The sequence below is a fragment of the Grampus griseus genome (assembly GCF_964374135.1).
Source record: "Grampus griseus genome assembly, chromosome: 4".
NCBI classification, from domain to species: domain Eukaryota; kingdom Metazoa; phylum Chordata; class Mammalia; order Artiodactyla; family Delphinidae; genus Grampus; species Grampus griseus.
The window spans coordinates 110,063,178-110,087,907 of record NC_138997.1 but is presented as its reverse complement, the minus strand read 5'-3'; the positions used below and the strand labels follow the sequence as shown (position 1 = coordinate 110,087,907).

General features: G+C 40.4%; 1 protein-coding gene and 1 long non-coding RNA gene across 3 annotated transcripts in view; one reads left to right on the top strand and one right to left on the bottom strand.

Annotated features, from left to right (window-relative positions):
* TET2 (tet methylcytosine dioxygenase 2) overlaps positions 1–2,290 on the bottom strand; it is a 133,841-nt gene extending 131,551 nt beyond the window's left edge. For both annotated transcript variants that reach the window (XM_082653028.1, XM_082653029.1), the window contains exon 1: positions 2,160–2,290. The gene's annotated coding sequence lies outside the window, so the exon portion shown is untranslated. The remainder of the gene's footprint in view (positions 1–2,159) is intronic.
* On the top strand, positions 1,374–19,523 carry LOC309821585. Its single transcript, XR_014296632.1, has 3 exons — positions 1,374–1,893; positions 12,697–12,872; positions 19,376–19,523. It is a non-coding gene; the product is annotated as an uncharacterized lncRNA (long non-coding RNA).
* The last annotated feature ends 5,207 nt before the right edge of the window (positions 19,524–24,730 follow it).

Genomic DNA, 24,730 nt, shown 5'->3' with positions numbered 1-24,730 from the left:
AGTGTTTTCTTTATTATTTAGGACAAATAAGAACTAACCAAATGAGCTGTTTCTATTCCACAGAGATGAGTAATATGTCTCCCTTGTAATCATGCCTCCGATATCAATGATTAAAGTAAATTTAACTGCTTTTCCAGAGATCAAAATACAAGGAGTTACAAAGTGAACTATTGAGGACAAATAGTTTTGGAAATCCGATTTATGGAGTAATGTCCATTACTGTGCTTTTCCAACTCTGTCCATCTTTTAATCATGTCCATGCCTTCTAAACTTGTTTGACTTTCCAGTCTTTCACTAACACTTCTCTGCTTGATAACATTTAAAAAATCAGTATTTATTGTGTTGAAATTTATATTCTACTTCAAACCTATTACAAAACACACATGCAATCATGGAAAAGAATATAACTCCCCTCCAGTATTTCAACTTTTCATTAAAATGCAAATATAATGATTTTCATTAGCCAGGCAACAATACCCACAGTCTTAAATCAAACCCAACCCAACCCAACCCAATTATCTTTTCTATGTACATTCCAACTGTCCCTAAGATATATTCTTCCTCTTATGTTGGATCATTTGTTGATGAATACTTTTAGATTTGTATTTGCCATTATTATCCCTGATTGGAGAGGAAAAAGCACAATGTGTGACCCGAGATTTTAAATTTTGGATATATCCTCCTCCCTAGACAGACAAATATAAAAATATTTCACTAAATTTTCAACAACTGGAAAATGATCCTTTTTCAATTCCTAAACACTACAAGAAGAAGGAAGAAAACTCACTCAAGGCAATTAAAAGTATGTCATGAGGGTAACAGCCAGTAAATTTCACTTATATTTCACATTCGACCTTCTCAGCAGGCTATCCAGCCCACGCTTTATTTGCCATAGGTAGAAAAGTCTCCATAGAAACTTAGCTTAATATCGCTAGACGAGCAGCCCCAATGAAAGAGATTCAGCAAGATTCATGTGCGTAAAAAGGAGGAGGAGGAGAAAGAGGAGAAAAGGAAGAGGAAGAAGGGGAAGAAAGGGGAAGAGGAAGAAGTAGAAGAGGAAAGAGGATGAGGAGAAAAGAGACACAGAGAAAAGCAGAGAGATAAAAGACCAAAGAAAAGAGAGCAGCCAAGAGGGAAAGAGAAATTTGGATGGGACTGTTAGAAATCTGCTCTCTACGTCTCTGTTTCTTTACTGGGATTGGGTTTCATTTCTTTCGGCGCCCCTGACCTTGCAGTCTTCCAACTCTCCACACTCCCCCCCCCACCCCCGCCTCCTGCCCGCCCGCCCCCTCCCCCGGCCTGCGCCTGCCTTTGTGTCTGCCTGTCACTTACCGGGGAACCCGACGAAGCTGATTCGGGAGAAGCACAAAGCCAGGACACAGATTTGCCCACAAATTCTCTCACACACATTCCCCAGGCTGGAAGGTACAGCCCATCGCAGAGCTGATGTACCTCGAGAAAAGTGGGTTCGGGTCTTATTGAGGGAACCAGAGAAACTATTCTTTCCTCTCTCGCTCGGCACCGCTAACAAAACGCGCGGACTTCAGGAAAAAACAAAACCCCACTGAGTGGACTCCTGTTCCACTCGCCTGACACTCGCTGAGCGCAGCCCCCGAAAAGGGGGACACGGGGCAGAAAGGGGCGGACGCAAACGCACACCCAGACCCAGAGCCCCAGCGGAGAAAAGGGTCGAAGACCACTCCGTCTGTGTTCTCCCCAGGGCGGGCGAGGATAAACCCGAGGCTCGTCTGCCTTCCACGAAGGGAGGGGGTGGGGAAGCTTCAAGGGGAAGGTCGTGCCCCCCACAGCTGAACTATTTTAGAAAGGAAAGCAGAGAAAAATCACTTTCCGGAGGATAAAAGGCCGGGAAAGCAGCCGGCCGGACTCACAAAGGTAAGTTTTCTGGGCGAGGAGGACACGAGCACTAGCAGGAGAGAGAGGAGGACACAGAACTACAGGTTTAAAGGGGGGTGGGGGGGAATTAAAACTATATTTGTCAGCCATGTTGAAGAGGCTCCAGTAATTTGTGAAGCTTCCCTCTTCCCTCTTGGTATTTGTGGGTGACACTGCAGGCTTTGCTCCCCAGTCCCCACAAGCCCGAGAGAAAGCGCAGGGGAGAGGAAAGGGAGAGTTTCGCGGCACAAGAGAAGCGCTCTGACCTCGTTCTCGTCCCTCAGCCTTGCAGCAATCCAGCAGTGGCAGTCGGGTCTCCTTTCTAACAAATCCTAAAGGGCAGCCATCTTGCTTCCTTCTGCTTCTCTACGAAAGCAGCCTAGCCTCCGCATCAATATTCATAAGGCAGTTTGACGTCTGTTCTCATCACTCGGCGGGGCCGGCGTCTCGGGGCGGCCGCGGCGAGGGGGCGGACGTGACTCGCATGCGAGCCGGGCCTGGGCGCGCGGCGCTCGCGAGGAGGCGGCGGGGCCGCCCGAGCTCTCGCCGCAGCCGCCGCTCTCCTCCTCCTCCTCCGCCTTCTCCGCCCCGCTTCCTCCTCCTCCTCCTCCGCCTCCTCCCCCTTCACCCGGCCGCCGCCTCCTCCGTCCCGGTCTCCGCCGCCGCCCCGGGACCCTCGGCCACGGCTCCCCGGGAATCGGCTCCCCGCCCCGGGGCTCCCCGCACAAAAGCCGGCGGCCCCTGGGGCCGAACGAGGGGGCGCGCGGTCGAGGCCGGGACTGGGGAGCCAGCGTGGGGAGCCGTGGGCCCGGAGGAGCGCGGGGCGGGGGCACGCGGGGGAAGGTCCGGCCCCCGGGACCCTCTGATGGGTTTCCACTCCAGTGAAGGCGCGGGGCGGGCGCGAAGGGGGAGGTGGCGTGCGTCCCTGGCAGGAGGCTGCGAGACCCCAGCTTAACCTTTTAAACTTTTTGCTGGTACCGCACCCCACCGCCTCCTTAGAGTAGGTGGGCGCCGCCCCCGCCCCGACTCCCACCTCCTGGCAGGTATCCCCGCACACGCCCCCTCGCGCACCCACCCCCTGGTAGGTCCAACCGCCCCGCCTCGTCCCCGCTTTGGCATCCTCTCCACACAGTCGCTTTCATCTCGCTCAGCAGAAGCACTCCCCAGTTTCGCGGAGGGCATGCCCTTAGTGCTTTAGGGGCCTGTAGTTTTAAAGACTCGACAAATTAGGAATTTGACCCAGGCCCGCTTCTCCCCGCCCCGGCCCACCTTCTGTTTACTTTGGCCACGTGGGCTGGGAAGAAGGATTCACGCAGATCCGAGAGGGCTTTCGCACCAGTGACTCTCCACTTCGCGCTGGATTCGGTTGTAAGAAATAAATCTGCACTTTCAAATGCTTAAATTTACCCCCATAAGAGCCTCTATTTTGAAAAAATGCCCAGCCTTATAATTAAGTAATGACATCGACCCATAAAGAACTAAACGCCGAATGACGGACGCTCGATTTTCCCTGAAGTTCGGAATTCTATATAACCACTCGCATCCACTGACAGATTTTCTTTTCCATCACCGAGTAGTTTTACTTCTCTTTTTAATGCTTTTTTCCCCCAATCATAAATTTTTTATGTGAAGATGAGATCAAGAACAAAGCCCACGTGAATTGGTATATCAGATGTTTTTTGAGATTTGCCCTCTATTAGAAGTTCTCACGTTACTGGCATTCAAATTTTAGATAGACGTTTTGGACACATCTTTTACGGGATCACTACATTGTGATCACGATACTCTTAAGTAAACACAAGTTATTTTGTGTAGCTCACGGTTTTTTGTCCGCAAATTTCTTTGGATGTCTTTACCTAATTTTATGAAATCGGAATATTTTCTCTTTGAAAAGGGTTAAAAAAGGAACTCTTTGTATGTGTCACGTTGTTACTAAGAAGAGCGTTTGAAATGAAACGCTGTTTATTCCACTTTGAGACAAAGTTGACTTCGATTTCTGGTTTTGCACTAGACTAAGTAAAATCGTTCGTTTCCCTAAGCATTCATGTAAAATGAATTTCCATCTTTTCTAATTGTACACTAATGTGTCATTGAAGCCTTGGCAATTGCTAACGGACTTTAAGCTGTTTAAAAGGTGCCTTGTAATTTGTTTCTCAAGTCCAAAAAGTAAAGTTTTCCGAAGGCTGTGACGTACAGTTGTGCAGCGCACAGAACAGCAGAATTGTGGAAAGCGTGAGCTTTGGAGTCCACAGAGGCAGATGAATCTTGACTCCACGCTTACTAAATGTGTGACCTTGAGCGTGGTACTTAACCCTTTGTGTATGTCAGTTTCCTCACCTGTCAAACACCATCTAAAACAGTGCGGTTGTGAGGATTAACCATGACACTAAGTGCCCAGGTGGTTATTACTACTGGTTATTACTATTACCAGTCATAAGCCATCTACTTGCAAGAGTTTTTCTTGTTTAACTAGAAGTATAGAAGTAATTATGTCTTCCTACATTGAATAACATGGCAAATATTGTATTGGCATGTGTCTGATATATACACCCGTATATGCCCTTATTTATATGATAATTGAGGAAATGGTCTGTAGGGTCACCTCCCTCTCATCTTTTAAACCTCTCTCTTTGTTGTAGCAGGTGGTTCTCGTCTACCTGGAGTCATACTTGGCTTGCAGTTGGTTTTGCAACAGGCCCTGAACCTTTTCTTGCCAACTTCTTCCTTTGCACCTCCACCCCACCCCACCCTTAACCACCATGACATTTGTTAATTGAAAATACCTTACTCCTCTTGGCTGTTATGACTTTTCAACAGCAAAAGGAAGTAAAATTCTAAAGGTCTCCAGGTGTAAAATATCTTAGTGAAATTTTGTATTGTTGATTTTTTAAACACCTCTTTCTTGTTATTTCTGGGAAAGATAAGCTATAGTGAACGTTGTTGACTGGATATTAGTGGGTAATTCGGAGCAAGCTTTTATTAATTGTGTGCATTCTTAAGATTTCTCCTCTTACAGATGTGGATAATCTTTTTAAAAGATAATTTGCTGTTTTAACAGCAGTCAATTGCTATCAAACTCCTTACCATTTTCTTTTTTTTTTTTTTCTTCAACTAGAAAGACCAGCACTATTTCCACACAGAAAAATCCTTGCTTCCTTACCAGAGGAAAAAAAACTAATAGAACAAGTCCTACAACATGCTATTCTGTGTTAGAAAATTGACTTGATTGGGCTGGGTACCTGCTGTCTAACTCAGTTGCTCGGTCTCTAAGCCTCATAGGGTGGAGGCAGCTTCCTGTCTGCTTTGTCCTTTAAAGAGCTGACAACAGGGCTTTCCTGGTGGCGCAGTGGTTAAGAATCCGCCTGCCAATGCTGGGGACACAGGTTCGAGTCCTTGTCCAGGAAGATCCCACATGCTGCGGAGCAACTAAGCCCATGTGCCACAACTACTGAGCCTGTACTCTAGAGCCCGCGAGCCACAACTACTGAAACCCATGATCTGCGACAAGAGAAGCCACCGTAATGAGAAGCCTGCGCACCACAAAGAAGAGTAGCCCCCACTCTCCGCAACTAGAGAAACCCTGCGCGCAGCAACGAAGACCCAACGCAGCCAAAAATAAATAAATAAATAAATTTCTATTAAAAAGAAAAAGAGCTGACAATAGCAGCTTGCTTTACAATGCAAATTTCTTGTACTAACAAAAAAATAATAGGTGATTCTTAATTTCCTCCCCACCTGCAGAATAGGAAATTTTCTTTAAGGACTTGATTTTCTCTTTAACTGAGATGAGAGTTGTGGTGCATACACCTTTGAAAGAATTATAGTGGTTTAACAAAAACATTAAATCATGGCCTGTTGTTTCCCATCTCCAAAAACATATTTCTGAAGTATGACATGATAAAGATTCTCTCCATGCTTAAAAGACAATTGACCTTCAAACAGCACAGCAGTCATTGCTGGGAAGGGACTTTCTTGTTTCTTTTGTCTAGTGACATTACTGCACACCATACAAAGGTACATATTTAATATAAGTAGAATGCCAAGTTAAAAAAATCCCCAAGAGATGAAACATTTAGACAGAACACTTCAAATTATTGATATACATTATTATTAATACAGACCATCATTGTCTAAAGCCGAGGATCATAATATTATGAGATTCTTGATAGAGTCTCTTTTGTTAATATGATTTCTACTTTTTTCCTGACCTTGTTTCATATGGTTAATTTCTCTTTCTATCATTTGGAAATTTTAAAGAAATAGACACAACTGATATAATCCTAACACTCAAATCAGGAGCTTTCCAATGTGTGTGCTGATTTAATGGGGGTTAAAATGAAATGTTAGATGAAACTCAAAAGTTTAATCCTGTTAAAATATTGTCAAAGACGTTATAAGAAGAATATCAGGGGGACTTCCCTGGCGGACCAGTGGTTAAGACTCCAAGCTTCCACTGCAGGGAGCATGGGTTCAATCCCTGGTCAGGGAACTAAGATCCCACATGCCACGAGGTGTGGACAAAGAATATTAAGCTCATTAGTGAGACAGATCTCATGGAAGTGCCTCCAGAAGTATTGCAAATGTGTTGCTAATATCAATCTCTTTTCTTCTCATAAATTCTGAATTCACAGTCCAATAACTACTCTTCTTATTCTCATCCAACTTTGGTAACGCATTTAATATCCCACTTTCTTCTTTTTTTAAAATTAATTTATTTATATTTTATGTTTGGCTGCGTTGGGTCTTTGTTGCTGCACGTGGGCTTTCTCTAGTTGCGGTGAGCAGGGGCTACTCTTCGTTATGGTGTGCGGGCTTCTCATGGCGGTGGCTTCTCTTGTTGTGGAGCACGGGCTCTAGGCGCGCAGGCTTCAGTAGTTGTGGCACGCGGCTCAGTAGTTGTGGCTCGCGGACTCTAGAGCGCAGGCTCAGTAGTTGTGGCGCACGGGCTTAGTTGTTCCGTGGCATGTGGGATCTTCCTGGACCAGGGCTCGAACCCGTGTCCCCCGCATTGGCAGGTGGGTTTTTGACCACTGTGCCACCAGGGAAGTCCCCCACTTTCTTCTGATAGAGTAATTTTTCAGTTTCAGTGATAAACTTCAATAATGAAGTTTATTATATAGGATTTTATAGTTTTAAAAGCATTTTTGTACACTAATATTTTTGTGGTAAGGTGTACACTAACAGTTTAATATTCAAAATCATATGCCACATTAAAATGGCATATAATTCCTGTCTTATAAATGAAAATTGAGGCTAAGTGACTTTTCCTGCAATAGAGGATCACCTCTCAAACCCAAGTTTAGTGAATCCAAGATCAGGCCTTTTTCATTATACCCAAATTATCCTCATATCTTTTCCTGCTCATCTCCGTCTAAATTTTTCTCACCATTATTAGTACTAACTAGTATAAGAATCTTCCCTTCAAAACTCAAAATAATTTTCCATTATTCTGTTACTTAAAAAAAACAACTCAACACCTGCATTTACATATACATTTACTTGTTAAATACTGGCTATGTACCAAGCATTGTAATAATTCTTGTACATTTATTATCTTTTAATTTCATGCTTAGCATAACCAAATAAGGTAGGTAAAAGCTTATTGAGAATTAACAGTTGAGTGATTTGGTTGGGATTAAAGAGCTGGAACCAAGGTCTAAATCTAAAGCTAGGTTTGTCTGATTCTAAAGCTCATGTCCTTGCAAGCTACACTGTTCTGTCTCCCCAGTTTAGCAGATACAGATATCTATGTTTAATGCCATGATAAGTTTTTCACACAGTTAGGGTGTGTGTGGGGGGGGATTGTGTTTTGGGGTTTTGTTTTTGTTTTTTTTACAATAACATTAGTGTTCCCTATCTCTTCCTCATAAAACAAAAACAGAAACAAAAACTCTTGTCTAAACTTTTACTTGGTTTTTGTTTGTTTTTTTTTGTTTGTTTTTTAATCATTTGCTTTCTACGCTGTTTCTTTTGTTTCCAATTGTATGCTAGAAGTTGGCATGCTTGAACTTTTTGGAATAATGATTATATTTGTGTAATAAACAAATGTGGTATCACACTCCTGCCCACTGCCCCCATCCCTATAACATATGTCTTAACCCCACTAACAGATTGTTTACAGATAAGTTCTGCTACCTGTTTTCAGTATTAGTGTGGTGAAAGGACGTTGCACCCTTGATCTGCTCCTGACTTCCTTGAATGACTTAGGGTTCATTCCCGCCAAACAGGGAAGCTGACAGGTGGAAAGAATGCCACCTACTGAAATTGTTCATAGGACATGGATCTTTGGGGATAAAATACTTAAAATGGGATGGCACTAAATCTTTCCATTGGGAAAATGAATGAGACTCACCTCTGGAGCTTTTGAAAAATACAAATAACTAGCTTGCACTTCTCTACCCCCAGCAGTGTCTTGGTTTAATTAACGAGGTCTGGGATGGGGCTAGAGTAACAATATTTTTCAAAAGATTCACGGATAATCAGATGTACAGCTCTGCTGAAAAATCGCGGGTATAGCTTAATGTGTAAAAATACGATGAAAACAATTAATGCTTACACATAATATTAATAGTTAATGGGCACAAAATGTTGTCATTCATGGAGCATCCCATGACAAAAAGCAAAGAGTGGGTACCTCACTACAGTCTGGTGAAGCCCTCACACCTTTGCAAAGATGGAGCAAATTTGCCTGTGAGTCCCTTTCTGTATTTCAGGTTGGTTAAATCCTTCTAAGTTCTCTTGTGTCAGGTTAAAAACAAACAAACAAACAACTCTCCTTTGAGGAAGAGATAAATAATTAGCAGCCAAAGAATGACCCAGATTATTACTAGTGAAAAGGAAAGAGCAGGGGAAAATGCAAGTGATAGGACTGATAGCCTGATGCAGTGGGGAGAAAGAAGTGTTGAAAGTTGCCTGAGTTCAACTTGAGAAGAATACTTAGGGATTTTTGTTCTAATAAAAAAAAATTCTATTGGTTGAGTTTCGTCACATTTTTCTAAAAACATTTAAACCATTCTTTAATCCAGGCAGACAGACAAATTGATTCTGATTTCTTTCTTTTTCCAAAATAATGGTCATGCAATAGTTTATGAATGTATTACAAGCAGCTAACTATTAGTGCAGTTCTTCCTGGAAGAAAGAGCTTTACAGATTAAACTAATTTTAGGTCCCCATGAGTTAAATTCTTCCCTTTCTTATGATATTCTATATGGAAAAGAAGGAAAAATAAAAAAGGAAGTAGGGTAGTTACTATTTGACATCCAATTTTCTTCAAATATTCTAAAGTGTGTTTTCATACTTTCTAGAGATGTGTGAGAAAAATCTAATGAGATCTGAATCAGTGCCAACTCAGAGCCTGTGGGAAGGCAGGGTAGTTTCCTGCAAAGATCTACACCACCAACCTCTGTTTAATTTGTTTTCTTATTTTATATCTTAGAGTACAATACTATTACTATTTGGCAGAAAATCTCCTTGATCTGTCAGTAATTAGGCACGCCTCTAAGTTGAACATGGGTTGATTGCCAAGCAATTGTTCTGCATTTCACAATGACTTTAAGCCCCAAGAGAATAAAGTACATTTAAGTAGTGACCACAAAATAGGGGTTCCTGAAAGAAAAGTTGGAGTAGAAGGTGAAAAGAAACACACACACACACATTAAATCAGAACATCAAAAACACATGCTAAAGAAGCATTTCTTTGGGGGTCCCTAACATTTATTTCTCTGAAATCTTATGATCACTGACCCTAGTTAGACTGGGTGAGAGAGATAAGGAAGTGAGAACTATTGAAGAATGGTGTGCTTAGCACAGGGTTGGGAGATGTCAGGTGGGTGTGATCCTAGTGGTAATACTGATATACTTTAATAAAGGAGACTTTCCTGATTCTCCTTAAATCTTAAAACATTAATAGCTATTGTCTACTAGTGAACAAGAACCAAAAGAGTCTCTCTCTAAATTTAAAATCCAAAAAAGGCTAAAGTCATAATTTTGGTGGGTGAGGGCCACTGTTAAAGGTAAAAGTATCAACTCACAAAACAGATACTCAAAAAAATTTAGACAGAGAAACTAGTAAAAGCATACTTATTGGAATGTTAAACTCAGTCTGATATGAGTAAATGACATGGTTTAGGATTGTAGTCTAGACTCTACTACTAAAAAACCTACCCAAAATCTTTAACATGCATTATCTCACTTAGTATTTACAATAATCTTTAAAATAGGTGAGACAGTTATGAATCCCATTTTATTTTATCTTATTTTTTAACACTAGGGAACATGTATTTAACACATGAGGGGACATGTCAGAGAGATTAAGTAACTTGCCCAGGATTACACAGCAGGTGATACATTCTGAGACTTAAGTCTTCTTCAGTATTCTTTCCACAAACCAAAGGGAAACAAATAAACCAACTTTAATTCCTTCCTGGGGGCAGAAAAGAAGCTCTGATCAACCTGTGACATTGTACCTTAGGCTGATACATTTGTATTCCTTGCCTATGCTCACACAGGCAGAGCAGAATGCTACAGTAATGGAAACATTTAGGAAAAGTGTGTTTACTGTTTTTCGTTTATTTACTTGTTTATGTTTTAATGTAGGCCATCCACTGTGGTAGGAATTCTATTCATTCCAAATGTGAGGGGAAAGTTAATCTATTCCCTAAAAAACATTTCTAAGGGGAAGAATAACAAGTCAAGACACTTTGTCAGAAATTAAAAAAAAAAAAACTTTAGAAATGAAGGCTTGTTAGTCTCATTTTCCATTGCAAAATGGTTCATCTGAAGTTTCTAAACTGTCATAGGTTATGGTGATGCTTGAGATACTGATGTGTCATTTGTGTTTCAATTTCACATTCTTGAGAGGCAGCTTAATCAGCACATGACCATAACCAGAGTCAAATGGCATCGTTACAAGGGTTTGCTCAGGAAATCCTCAAATCACAGAAGGATCAGAAACGGATGGAAATACCATCGCAAAAACATCCCTTAAAAGGTGTAATAATAACGACATATCTGGTCATTCTTGTTTCACATTAGTGGTAGCATTTCCCAGGCTCTGCTTTCTCAGCCTTTAAGAAAGGCTATATTTAAAATTAAATTTAAATTAATTCTATATTTAAAATTAAACTCACATGGTGATGGCTCATTGCATTATTCTCACTTCAATATACTTCTTATTTTTTCTCTCATTCAGTGATATAACAGTGAACAAGATGTGTTCCCTGCTCTCCAAGAACTTATAGTCAAGTGGGAAAACAGACATGTAAACGGGCTGTGATAAAACACTCTGTGTTGTGTGCTGGGGTGCAGTCAGAAGGGTGCTTACCTCATGTTTGAAAGCTCAGAGCAAACCTCCCATGAAAGTAATATTTAAGCTAAGATCTTAAGGATGAATAGGAATTATTCAGGCCAAGTAGAAAGTCAGAGAAGAGTGCTCGGTGGAGATAAAAGAGTAAAAAGAGTATATGAAGAACCAGGGGCAGGAGAGAGCACGACATGTTTGAGGGGGAAAAAAAAAAAAACCCACATTCCAAATGACTTGTATAGGAAGTGAAGAGGGAGAGGGTGACTACTCAGGTTGTGGCCATGTGCAGGGACCAGACCATGGGGGTTAGTGACAGTCATGGTAAGGGGTTTGGGTTGTGGCCTAAGTGCAGTAGAAAGTCAATCATGGGTTTTAAGAGAGAAGAAAATGATCAGATTTGGATGTTGGAAATATCTCTCCAGTAGCACTAGGGAGAGTGGATTGAGAGAACACAGTAGCAGGGGCTAGAACACCAGTGGGGAGACAGGGGTAGTGACTTAGGGAAAATTAGAGTGGTCTTGAATTAGAGATTAGTCAATAGGAAGGAGAGAAATGGACAGGTACATGGGCGTCACAGAGGTAGAAGAAATGGAGCCTAGTAACTGCTTGGAAGCACGGAGAAGCAGAGGCGGGACTCCAGAATGTCACCCAGGTTTCTGACCTGGCTGGGGCAGTTGGTGGTGACTTTCACTGGAGATAGACATGACAGGAAGAGAAGAGGACCTGGAAGTGGGACTTTGAGAGCGGAGTAAAAAAGAAATCAGTGATCAAAACATTAAGTTCGAGGCACCTGAGGGACATCCATGGGGAGATGTGCAGTAAGCAGTTGGATGGCTGAGCCTGAAACCTAGGAAAAGGATTCAGACTGGAGTTTGAAATTTGTGAATCATCTGCAGACAGACGGCAGTTGAGGGAGATACCATTACACTCTGAGTGAGAAGAAAAGTGGAGTTCTAGGACAGGACCCTCAGAGGGACACCCCCTGTGAAAGAAGAGGAGCCCCCAAAGGAGGAAACCAGAGGTGTGTGCTGTTGTGGGAACCAGGTTAAGGACTAGCCTCATGAACGAGGTCTGACCTGGTGAGCAGGGCCACATGCTAAGGAGCCGTCACCTGAGACGAGTAACGAGAAGTGCCTTGGGTATAGCAGTGGGGCATTCCTTGCAATCCTTGGCCAAGTGAGCTTCAGGAGAAGAGTCCTGGTGACAGAAGCCAGATTGCCTGAGGTTGAAGGATAAACAGGAAGTGAGGATGTGGAGATAGGGAGAGCCGATGTTTAAAGAAGGTTGGCTACAGAGAGAAGGAAGCAGATAGCAAAGAAGCTCCAGGGCGTTGTCGGATGGAGGAAAGAATGTCTTAAGACGGGAAAGACTCCAGCACGTTACTGATGGGAGAGAGCAGATTGAGGTGGGTGGTTAAAGATACAGGAAAGAAAAGAAAACTTACTGAACAAGGCCCCTGAAAAGTAGGGTCTTTTTTTTTTTTTTTTTTTTTTTTTTTGCAGTACGCGGGCCTCTCCCGTTGCGGAGCACAGGCTCCGGACACGCAGGCTCAGCGGCCATGGCTCACGGGCCCAGACGCTCCGCGGCATGTGGGATCTTCCCGGACCGGGGCACGAACCCGTGTCCCCTGCATCAGCAGGCGGACTCTCAACCACTGCGCAACCAGGGAAGCCCCAAGGTAGGGTCTTTTAAAATTCTGCTGACAAGCTGAGGAGGCGCATAGACCTTACAAAGGAGGGGAGGACAATTGGTTTAGTGAGTTCATTTCATCGTGCCCTCCCTCCATCTCTCTCCCTCCCTAGTGGGCTTTGTAGATTTTCTTCACAAGTTTCATGGCTTTGGAGAGAAAGAGGAATGGGGTCTGTGAAATGTATTATGAATTAAATGCTGGTGGTTGGACAAGGCTGAGGTGGTATCTATAATATAACATAAATTTCTAGAAATCGGAGCTTCCTTCAAAACACAAGGGTGTATTATAAAACACTGCAGCTAATAAATACATACTAAAGAGACCCTACAGTGGAGGGACAATCTCCATCTGGGTGATGTGCAGTGATGGGTAAGGTTTCTAATCCATGCTTTGTACTATAATGACAGCTCTGTGATCCAAGAATAATCATAAGAATATATACCAAATATTGATTGTCTACTGAGTGCTGAGCACAAAGTACATATTATTTTTATACTACAAGGATCCTGCAAGGTAGATATTTATTTTCAGTTTGCAGGTAAGTAAAGGCTCAGAGAGAATAAATAAGTTTCTACAAAGAGCTGGTTAATGGCTCAACTAGCACCAGAACGAAGTTTATCTATTTCAGATTGTGAGCACTTTGCACTAAGTAACATGATGTATCTTTCAGAAATATCTTATTGAAAATTATTTTTGCTCCCGATTTCCCTCATAGTTATGTATTATTATGCAACTAAAATATCTTCTCTTTTAGATAATTGTGACCAACCAACCTAGGAAAAAATTGGTATTGGTGTGCAAGGGAGAGGGAGTTGGGGACAATCTAGATCCAGACATATAGAGATTAATGAGAGAGAAAGAATGATTTCCAGCATCACATATTCCTTCAGCTTGCCTATTTCCTGCATGCCGCAACTAAAGATCCCGCATGCCGCAACGAAGATCCCACGGGCGGCAACCAAGACCCAGTGCAGCTAAATAAATAAATAAATATTTTAAAGGTACAGAGATATTTTGTCTGCCCAGACCTGAAAGTAATTACACAACTAAACACTTAAATTGCGATTATGACAGGCACTACAAGGAAAAGGTTCGGAGGCTGTGGGGGAAGGTACAAGGAAGGATGCAACCCAGTTTAGAAGTCAACTTGAGCTTTCCTTGAGGAAGTGATAATTGGGCTGACTTTTGAAAAATAACTAGAAATGAACCAATCAAATGGGGTGTGGGGAGAGGAGTCTTGTTTCGGGCAGAGGGAATTGCATATGGGAAAGCAGAAATGCAAATGCAAAGCAGAAATGGATGTATCATAAGGCCAGTGTGGCTGCAGCCCAATGAGTAAGTAGGAGAATACAATCAATGAGGCTGAAGATAGGCAGGGACCAGGACATACAAGGCCTTGTAGGTCACATTGAATCTGTTTTGGTCATTATATATTGAATTAAACTGCTCAGGATCCATCCTCACTTTTGTCAGAGAATGATACTATGATTTATCCTTGGGAAACTCTAAGCAGATAGGGTAGGGGAAAAAAAGAACCAGGCATGGCTTTCTTGACAGTAGAGAGGCCATCTTTGGCCTAATCCATTTTGTGAGCTAAGCCTGGCCACAATGCTTGCCTTTGAATAGGTCTCAGTAGTAATTATCTTAAGAGAGCACAAGGACAAACTTCTCAGGCAAAAGAAGTAACCATAGCAAAGAGAATATATCACTTGTAAAGACCCCCAGTTCTATTTCAACGGTAAAGATTAGCCTGAAGCTCTCAACCACCAGATCACCCTGAACCTAAGGGATGATGATGTTGACCTTTTCAGACCCTCATGACTTCAATCAACTAAGGCTTGGACTCTGTCAACTGCTCAAGTCTCTGTCAACTGCTCTGTCAACTGCCAATGGTACATGAATATGCATGTACCATTAGCTTAAAACTTCCCCAGTTTTGCTGTCTGGGGAGACACTGCTTTGGAAAGATCCCAGGTGTTCTCCTTACTTGCTGCAAGAGATAATAAATCCTTCCTTCTCCCAGTCTTTGGCTTGGTTGTGTCTTTTGGCTCAACATCCATCAAGAGGCGAACTCAGTTTTTTGGGTAAAGAGCCAGTCTTCACACCATGAGGTTTAGGCAGAGCCAGTCTACCTTCAGCTTCAAATGTGGGCCTGTGTTGAAGTAGCCGTGGCTAATCAGAGAATAACTTCCTGCTCTCCCCACAGGAATTGTTGAGAGAGGGAAACATGCAACCCAAGCCAGGCCAATCAGAACCAATAGGGCCAACTCTGAGACTTTTGCTGGTGGTGTTGGCTATTGCAACCAGAGGGAAAAGCTCAGTTCTCTCAAAGGAAATGTCTCTCTGTAGCCAACACAGAGGAGAGTAGTGCTGAGAGATTATGTCCAGTTAATATCGCTGAATAGATCTGCTCCATAACTTTTCGGGTTTGTGAGCCGGTAAATTCCTCTTACCAGGCAAGCCCGTTTGAGCTATATTTTAGTAACTTAGAACTGGAGGTGTCTTGATCTATTGTTATTTTTTTTAAGTGGTCGAAGAATCAAAGTGTGGTGACAGCTGAAGTGTGGAATTAGCTGGGTGGAGGTAGGAAAGAGGCAACGAGGACCTCTTTCTGTTACCTGAAAACTGGGTTCACCTTGTTATTGAACCAAACTTGGGTCCCCTCACCCATGCACAATAAAACCAATCTACTGACACTGGATTGTGGTGAAGGAAAGTGCAGCTTTATTGTAAAGGCACCAATACAAGGAGGGTGGGTGGCTTGTGCTCTAAAACCCCAAACTCCTTGGTGGTTTTCAGGGAGAAGTTTTTATAGGGAAAATTTGGGGTGAGGGCTGCAGGGTGTGTGGCTTTCTTCTGATTGGTTGGTACAGGGCTGTGTTCTAGGAGTCGTGTACTCAGCCTGAAATTACCATCCTCCACCTGAGTGGGGGCCTTAGTTCCTGCAGAATATATTGTTATATATACTCCTTGAGGAGGAACCGGCACCCTGCCCCAAGGCTGCACTATTGTTTCTTGACTGCTCCTCCCTTGTCTCTGCATTCCCTCCCTTCTGTGATTAGTAACTGTTTGACTCTACACTTTGGAACTCAGGGAAGGTGAAGGAGGCTGAATGAAGCCTATTTCCTACAAATAAGAAATGGGAGACACGGAAAGTACTCGTACCTGGGAGGACCCTACAGGGTCCTGCTCCATTTCAGCCTCTTGGTGGATGTCAAGTCAAAAGCCACAACCAAGCGAAAGATCAGGAGAAGGAAAGATTTATTACTTGCAGCCAGTAAGGAGAACACCGGTCCAAAGCAGTCTCTCCCCAAACAGCAAAATTGGGACAGAATCCAACTTCAGTTGATCAAAGTAGTGAGGGTCAGAAAAGGTCAACATCATCACTCCTTAGATTCCAATTGATCTGGCGGTTGAGCACCTGAGTTGGGGGGGTGGGGGGGGGGGTGGGGTGGGGGTGGGGTGTGGATTTAAATTCTGTAAAACAGCTCAAGACAGTGCTTGATGCTAGTCTTTACCATCAAAATAGAACCTGGCATCTTTACAACTGATTTGTTATCTTTGTTATTTCTCTTGCCTGATAAGTTTGTCCTGCTGTTCTCTTAAGATCCTTATTACTGAGACCCATTCAAGGGCAAGCATTGTGGCCAGGCTTAGATCAAAAAAATGTCATAGGCCAAAATGGCTTCTCTTCTGTCAGGAAAGCCATGCCTGGTTCTCTTTCTCCAAGGATCCCCTACCCTATCTGCTTACATTTCTTTAGCTGAGAAGTGAAACACAACAGTTGATTAACTTGTTATCTGTGGTATCTTGGGACTCAGAGTATGGGCCTCCTGAGACTGGAGATTAGAAGATATGTTCTTTTTTTTTTTTTTTCTTTAGATAGTAATGTACTGGTTCTTTATTTATTTTAAAACTTTTTATTTTATATTGGAGTATAGCCAGTTAACAATGTTGTAATAATTTCAGATGCATAGCAAAGGGGCTCTGCCACACATATGCCTGTATCCATTCTCCACCAAACTCCTCTCCCATCCAGGCTGCCACATAACATTGAGCAGAGTTCCCTGTGCTATACAGTAGGTCCTTGTTGGTTATCCATCTTAAATATAGCAGTGTTGTACTGGTTCTTTTTTTGTGAGGTTTAGTGAGGTCGTTTAAGAAAGGGACAAGCTGCAGTTAAAGCTGGTTTGTCTGGGAGCAGTGAAAACACTAAGAGCAGCCCTTTAGCCCTTGTCCTGAAATCCCAAATGACTAGGAGTCAGAAACTTTATAACTGTTTGGAGTTTGAAAAGTAAAGTCCTCTGTTCCAGTCTAAATTTAGTGCTAGCAAAAGTGGGGAGAGTAGAATGAAATCAGAAGATAAGATTGAAATCAGGAGCTGCACCCACCTCTGTTGACAAAACATCAAGGTTAATTGTTAGAAGACAGAAACCACCCCTTTAGGATCTAGAATCAAGGATTAGGCCTCAGTACCAATGCTGGCTTTCGTTGCTAACTCCCTGAATTTATAGGAAACAAATAGATTGTAGAGTTTACTAAACTTTTAAGGAACTTGGGTTTCCAGAGAAACTCAAACACCCATAAACTCAGGGCTGTGATTGCTCAACCCCCAAGGCAGTACTAGGGATCCTAAACCCACACTAACAGAAATAGCACCAGTAGTAGAGTGTGATGACCAGAAAGTAAAAACTCCCCAGTGCCTTTCTCACCGATGGCCATAGAGGACATATTACACGGGAGGTTATCCCCGAAGACAGATTCCAGAGTAGACAAAAGGGGTCCTCAAGAAATTCACTCCAAAGCCAAGGCAAGGGATTGCTCTACTCCTGTCCTGCAAATAGTCCATTGCGTGCCACCCCTCCTCCCATTTCCCCTTTTTCAAATAGAAGTTTTTACGGTAGTTATTTTGTTTCTTCCTCACAAATATACATTGTTTGTTGGAGATGATTAAATGTATCATTTTACAATAGGTTTCTGAACCAGGAGGAATGCACATTAACAAGAGAGTCTAGACTCAGTCTGGTTGCAGTAACTGGGTAACACTTGAATGGTGCTAGTACATATGCTTTTGATTCCATATGATATTATTGCTTATAGGCTTGGGGAATTTTGAATTGTTAGGTATAAGAAAAAGATGTGTGGATGTTGTGCAGTCAGGAGGTGAACTATAGTAAACATCTGTGTTTTGACCTATCAGGAATCTATTTCTTCTAGGTCCACCCCCTAATTTTCCCAGAGGAACTACTCTTAACTTTCATTACATGTGACCAGGTGAATCTGACTTTACTTTCAGCTTCAGACATGGCCTATCAGAACATTGTAAACCTCTGACTTTAGTGATTGGTTCTGGACATCCTAACCACATGTTGGTATCTAGGCCAGTTAAATCAAAAGCAACAAAACAGTTCTGGGGCTGGGGAAGAGGCTTTTTTTTTTTTTTTTTTTCTGTTGGGATTGTTGTTAATATAGAATATAGGCCTGAGTTTTTTTTATCACCTATTGTAAATGAAGAACCTGCCTGACAATAAAGCTAAAATAGACCAAATAAGAGCATTTGACCCATGTGAGTCACCTCATCTAGCTGAACTTAAAAATAATCTATCCTTGAATTTTTCTTTATGTGAGTCAATCCCCCCCACCCCACTTCCCACTTTCTTGGGGGTAATCTAGTTTATGCTGGGTTTATTTCCTTACTAATTGAATGAACCTTTAACCCAAGAGCAATGGGAAGTCATGACTGGATTTAATCAGGGATGTGATCATATTTGAGATTTTTGAAGAGCAAGTTTTGTTTGAGTAACTCTTCTTGAAGGAACACCAATAAAATGTTTCCCATTTCATTCCCAAAAAGTAATAAGGGGAAAGAATCAGTCGGCTAACTGTTGTACCTATATTAGTACCCAGTGTGTGTAGCGAGACCAAATCTAACTGTGATTAGGCGTCACTGAGGACAAGGCAGATGAGTATTGTACACACATTGTTACATTACTCTTCTTTAGTGTCTACTATTTGATCTCCCTTCATTTGGCATAGAATTGTATCCATGTATATTTTTGTACATTCACCAGCCAGTTAGCATTTCATAGATGAAATGACTAAGGTTCTGGCTCATTCTCTGTTTGTGAACTGAAAATTTGAAAAGATAGTTGGTAGGACTCCTATTTCTTTTCCAAGATAGAAATATAGTAAGCATTTGTCATGAAAACATGGAAGAGAATAGGCCCACCAATTGCTATAATTACCTATAGCAAGATGAAGAATGATTTATTAGCATTAATTATGTCACATGTACATATATTAATTAAGACTAAGAAGAAATGCTGGAACTTTTCTAATGAAGTTAGAAGTGTTCTGGCTGTCTTCCATCACTTAAACTATTTTTTTTTAATTCTTTTAATCTTAGCCAATGGGTAAAAGTAAAGTATACAACTTGTAGATCACATTTTAAATGTTACTGCTCTCCACTTCAACTCCTTTCCCTACTGTAGGCTGGACTGTGGACATGATGGTAAGAGCCAGTGTTGACCATGGGCCATGCAGATGAGGACAACCCTCTAGAAGAGGCAGAGCAACAAGGCAGAAGTAACCTGGATCCCTTAATGACCACCTGGATTGGAGCCACCTCCCTACCCAAGACCACCCATGAGAAATAAATAAATCCTGTTGTATCTAAAGCATTGTATTTTGGTGGCTTTTTATTACATCAATTTAGCATGTACACCCATAAAATACAATGGATTATTTCCAAATAATGAGTGTGTGTATGTGTGTGTGTGTGTGTTTGTAGCAGATTAGGTGACCAAAAACTAAACAAAAATCCAACTTTTCCTTTATTCTCATGATTTAGAGGGAGTGTCCTCTATGGCAATGGTTGTCAAACTTTAGAATGCATGAAGATTTCCTGGGAAGCTTCTTTAAAAAGATGATTCTGGATTCTATTCCCAGAGATTCTCATCTACTAGGGCTGGAGTATGGTCCAGGAGTCTGCATTTTTAAACAAGCAACCCAGATAACTCTGATACAAGTGGCCTGAGAACTTTATGTGTAGAAGATCTGTCAACACTATCCATGATAAACTGTGTGTGCTTTATGAAAAGTAGGGATATGTAACAGAATAACAAGTGTATTTCTAAATTCATAATTTGGGGGGCACAAAAATTTAATTTGATTAATCAGTTTATGTAAAGGTAATGATCTTAGAAACTGTTACTCTTTTAAAATTAGTTTGAACTTAATTCTATCTAAGATATAGACAGAACTTGAAACATTTAATTCTGCATGTTCTAAAAATGGACTTGAACTATGCTAAAATTATAAACAATGATTCAATTATAGGAAGTGACCGAAAATCTGAAATTTATATCAGAAAGATATAAAGCAAGAGATAGACTTTTTGCTGCAATATTCAGTTCTGTAGGGATGAAACAGAAGTTCTAAACCTTCACTTAAACAAATTTAAGGATAGAATGACAAGCTTAGTATTCAATTCTTAGATGTTTCTATAACTTTCTGAAGCAGAAAAGTATAAGAAAACAGGTGAGAAAAATGAAAGGAAATGCTAAACTAGGCCCCTCTCACTTCAAATCCTCAAGTCTAAAAAAAGGTTTAAGAAAAATTTTTAATCTAATTATGCCTTGGTGGAAAACAAGAGCCAGCCAGGGGGGATGGGGGTAGGATGGGGGAAGCCCCCAGACTCTACACTGGTAAACTCTTTCCTTCACTTTTGTTGAATTATGTATCTTTTACCTCTAATATATATTTGTTGTGAAGAAAAGAGGGCCTATTTTTCAGCTGAGGACTTATTCCACTTCCTCAGAATGCAAGAAAGATACAAAAAGAGGAAAATTATGACCTAATGCAAAATTTCCTTCAAGGCATCTATGTTCATTTCATGGTGGGAAGGAGCTGACACATGGAGACCTGAGCTGCAGGAGAGAAACATATTTCTCTTCCAGCCAGGTGGCTTTAAATGCCTCTCCTCAAAGGAGGAACCAGTTGGACCTTACATCTATGCAACTTAAAGAGGTGAAACTTCTCACACATTCAGTGTTTTCAGTGGCTTTTTCTAATGATTAAGTAGTTTGCCTTTAACGAACATTTTAACATTGTTAACTGTTTTCATTCCAGAGGAAAGAATGTACTTTACACTCTGATATTAACATTATTCCTGAGTATACACCCTTCTCCCCAAGAGATTCAAGCATTACTTTGTATAAACAGATTTCTAGAACATAAAGTCTTATTTAGTATAAAAATAAATTTAAAAAGTAATTACTAATCAATATGGAATTTCTTGACAACCTGTTGTGTATATGAATTTGGGAAAAATACTATTATCTACTTTTTATTGCAAAATAAAAAATTTAAATTAGATATTTACACAAAGATACTCAGGGTGTCACACCACTATGAAGAATAATTGTGTAACATCATGCCAGTAATATGCTCCTTAGTCAAGACTTTTAGGAAAGACAATTTTGAGAAAAGTGAGTCAGCTTTTTAAAATGGCTTTCTGTATGATTTTAAATTCTATTGGTATATTTTTCAAAGTTTAACAGTAAGTAGCATTTTTCCCCATTTAATGTTACCACCACCTTACCATCTTCTAGTTGTGAAATCTCGTGATTCATTATCATTAGAAAAGTTTAGAAAGTTCTGATGGTATAATGCCTGAATTGGCTTCTCATTGTAATATTCCAGTGGCAAGATACCAACCTATACATATATTTTACACAATGCTTCTGAGACACAAGATTTCCTTCTTTATAACAGTGTTCTTTTCCCTCTATATTTCTCAACATATTTTACTGAGGAAGAGTGACCTAAAAGTCCAGATCACTGAATTTTGTCGGTGAATTTTGCTCAGTGATTGGCTAAGAGATATTTGCATTGATAAGTTTAAGAGTATTGGGGTAATTCACTGGGCCCATTCCCAGAAAAGAAAATACTCTTTTTGAGACTTTTATTCAACAAGTTAACCTGTTAACATTCTAAACTAATGTTTCCTTTTGAACAGAAGTGCAAGATGTTAAGCATGAAGTCTAACTTACTGTTTGACAGAGTTTGTTATTCAAAACTAGGCTTCTGTGGCCAACTCTAAGTGGTGGAGGTTTGGAGTAAACCCTCTTGTGGTTTTACAAGTGATTGTCCTTAAAATCTGAGTTTCTTCAGATGAATCCACTTATGCATCAGTGAAGCCCACAGCTTAAGAGTAACCTTCTCACTCCCCATTCTATTTTAACCGAGAGCTAAGAGTAGGTTTAGCCACACGAAAATAGGCTGCACCCATAATGTCATGGTGTTAGGGACATCTGCCAACTATTTCAAAACCTCGAGGGCATTGGCTGGCATCAGTGAAACAAATGGAGTTTAGCTTTGAAAACTGATTTTGTAAGTGCTTCTGTTTCTACTATGCCTCCTGAATCTCATTCAAATACGTTTTGCAATAAGGTGGTTACTGCTTTATTGAGCTCTGAAAAAAGACAAGCACTTTACCTTTTAGAGGAGAAAATGTTCTCATCATATTAGGTTAAGGTCAATTTATGAACCCCAGGTACTTTTCATTTCAGCATAGATTTTTTTCCATCTGTCCCTCGAGCAAGTTCTTTGGCCAAGAAGCACATCTACAAAAGCAGATATTTTGTCTGGATTTCCCTAGAGAATAATAAATAATTGAAATTTCTGTGTTTCAAAAATATTTGAAATTATGATCATAGTTTGTGATAAAAGAGACATGAATTTCCATAGGTCCAAAAGTGTTTAGAAAGTATTCTCAAACAGCTTACATGAGGGATTACACTAGTACTCAATTGGATAGACTTCTTTTCTTCCATGAAGGGGCACAGAGTGAGTTTTCTTATTAAAAACATGTGTCAAAGATTTTTTTTCTACAATCTATATATTATTTACCACTTAGGAAGATATTTATGTATAATTTCCTTCTTGGAACTGGTTAACAGTCCTTGTCAATCAAGATAAATCTTAGGATTCAATAATATAAAGCTAATAAAATCAAAATCTGTGTTAAAGTGGAACATGGGAAAATACTGACATTTAAAGTTGCTAGATTGTTTCAACTTTTACAAACCCAGCAACTTATCTATGATGCTAATTTTTTATTGAAAAATAGTTATTGAATCTAGAAGGTATGTTCCTATTAGGCACCTTTATAATTACATTAACCAAATTTTAGTTTATCAGTTTCCAATGAATTCTACTTATTAGTGTACTTTTTAGGTACACCACCCTATCATTTGACAGGTACATACTTAGAATTGATCATTCCTAAAATAATACTTTCAGGGACATAACGCTTAAACCTTTTAGAAAAATTCCAGTAAGATCTGAGTCATAAAGGGTCCCAGCAGGAAACAGAGTGCATACTCAAACAAGAATACTTTGAGAAGGGTTTAATAAAGAGATGTTACAGGTGTTTGGAGAAGGTTTATGAAAATCACAAAGGAGAACACTGCTATCATCTCTAAGCCTGGAGGGGCAAGTTGAAGAAATGGTTACCAGAACCTGGAAGAGAAGCTATGTGTGGAGTAAGCCAACTTGAAAGGAGCTATGAAGGACAAAACCAGTCTGAGGTGACCCCACAGGGAAGGAGTCAGGGAAGAAATATCTCAAATTTACTCTTTACCACTCTGTGATCCATTACCATGTCTTCCATGGGCTAAACTGCACTGCTTAATATGGTAGCCTAGTCACTGATGGCTGCTGAGTAAGTGAAATGTTGTAAGTGTAAAACATACATCAAATTTTGAAAACATAGTATAAAAAGAGAATGTAAAATACATTACTAATTTTACGTTAATCAAAAATAGGGAGGATAATATTTTGGACATGTCACTCCTGGGCATATATCTGGAGAAAACCATAATTCGAAAAGATACATGCACCCCAATGTTCATTGCAGCACTATTTACAATAGCCAAGACATGGAAGCAACCTATCTGTCCATTGACAGAGGAAAGGATAAAGAAGATGTGCTACATATATACATTGGAATATTACTTAGCCATAAAAAAGAATGAAATAATGCCATTTGCAGCCATATGGATGGACCTAGAGATTATCATACTAAATGAAGTAAATCAGACAGAGAAAGACAAATATATATGACATCACTCATATGTGGAATCTAATTTTTAAAAAATGATATAAATGAACTTATTTATAAAACAGAAACAGATGGATTTCAGAAACAAACTTACAGTTATCAAAGGGGAAACATAGCAGGGGGAGGGATAAATCAGGAGCTTGGGATGAACATACACACACTACTATGTATAAGATAGATAACCAACAAGGACCTACTGTATAGCACAGGGAACTCTACTCAGTATTCTGTGATAACCTATATGAGAAGAAAATCTGAAAAAGAATGAATATATGTATGTGTATAATGGAATCACTTTGCTGTACACCTGAAACTAACACAATATTGTAAATCAACTATACTCCAATAAAATTTTAAAAAAGTGAGAGACTAAAATATCACATTACTAATTTTACATTAATCAAAAATAAGAAGGATCATATTTTGGACATATGTATTCAAAATATGTATTATTAAATACATATTTATCAATATATGTAATGTTTAATATAAGTAATATATAGGCTATATTGTTAAAACTGATTTCACCTGTTTCTTGCTATTTTTTAAAATGTGCTACTAGAAAATTTTAAATGTTTGGAAAATTATTAAATTTAAAATATATTTATATATCATATCATTTCTCTTGGAGAGCGCCAGGATAAACCCACCAGCAGTTAGAGAATGTAGAAGTCTGCTGATTCAGTTAGTGACAGGCCAGCCTTCTATAGTAGAAAGTAGG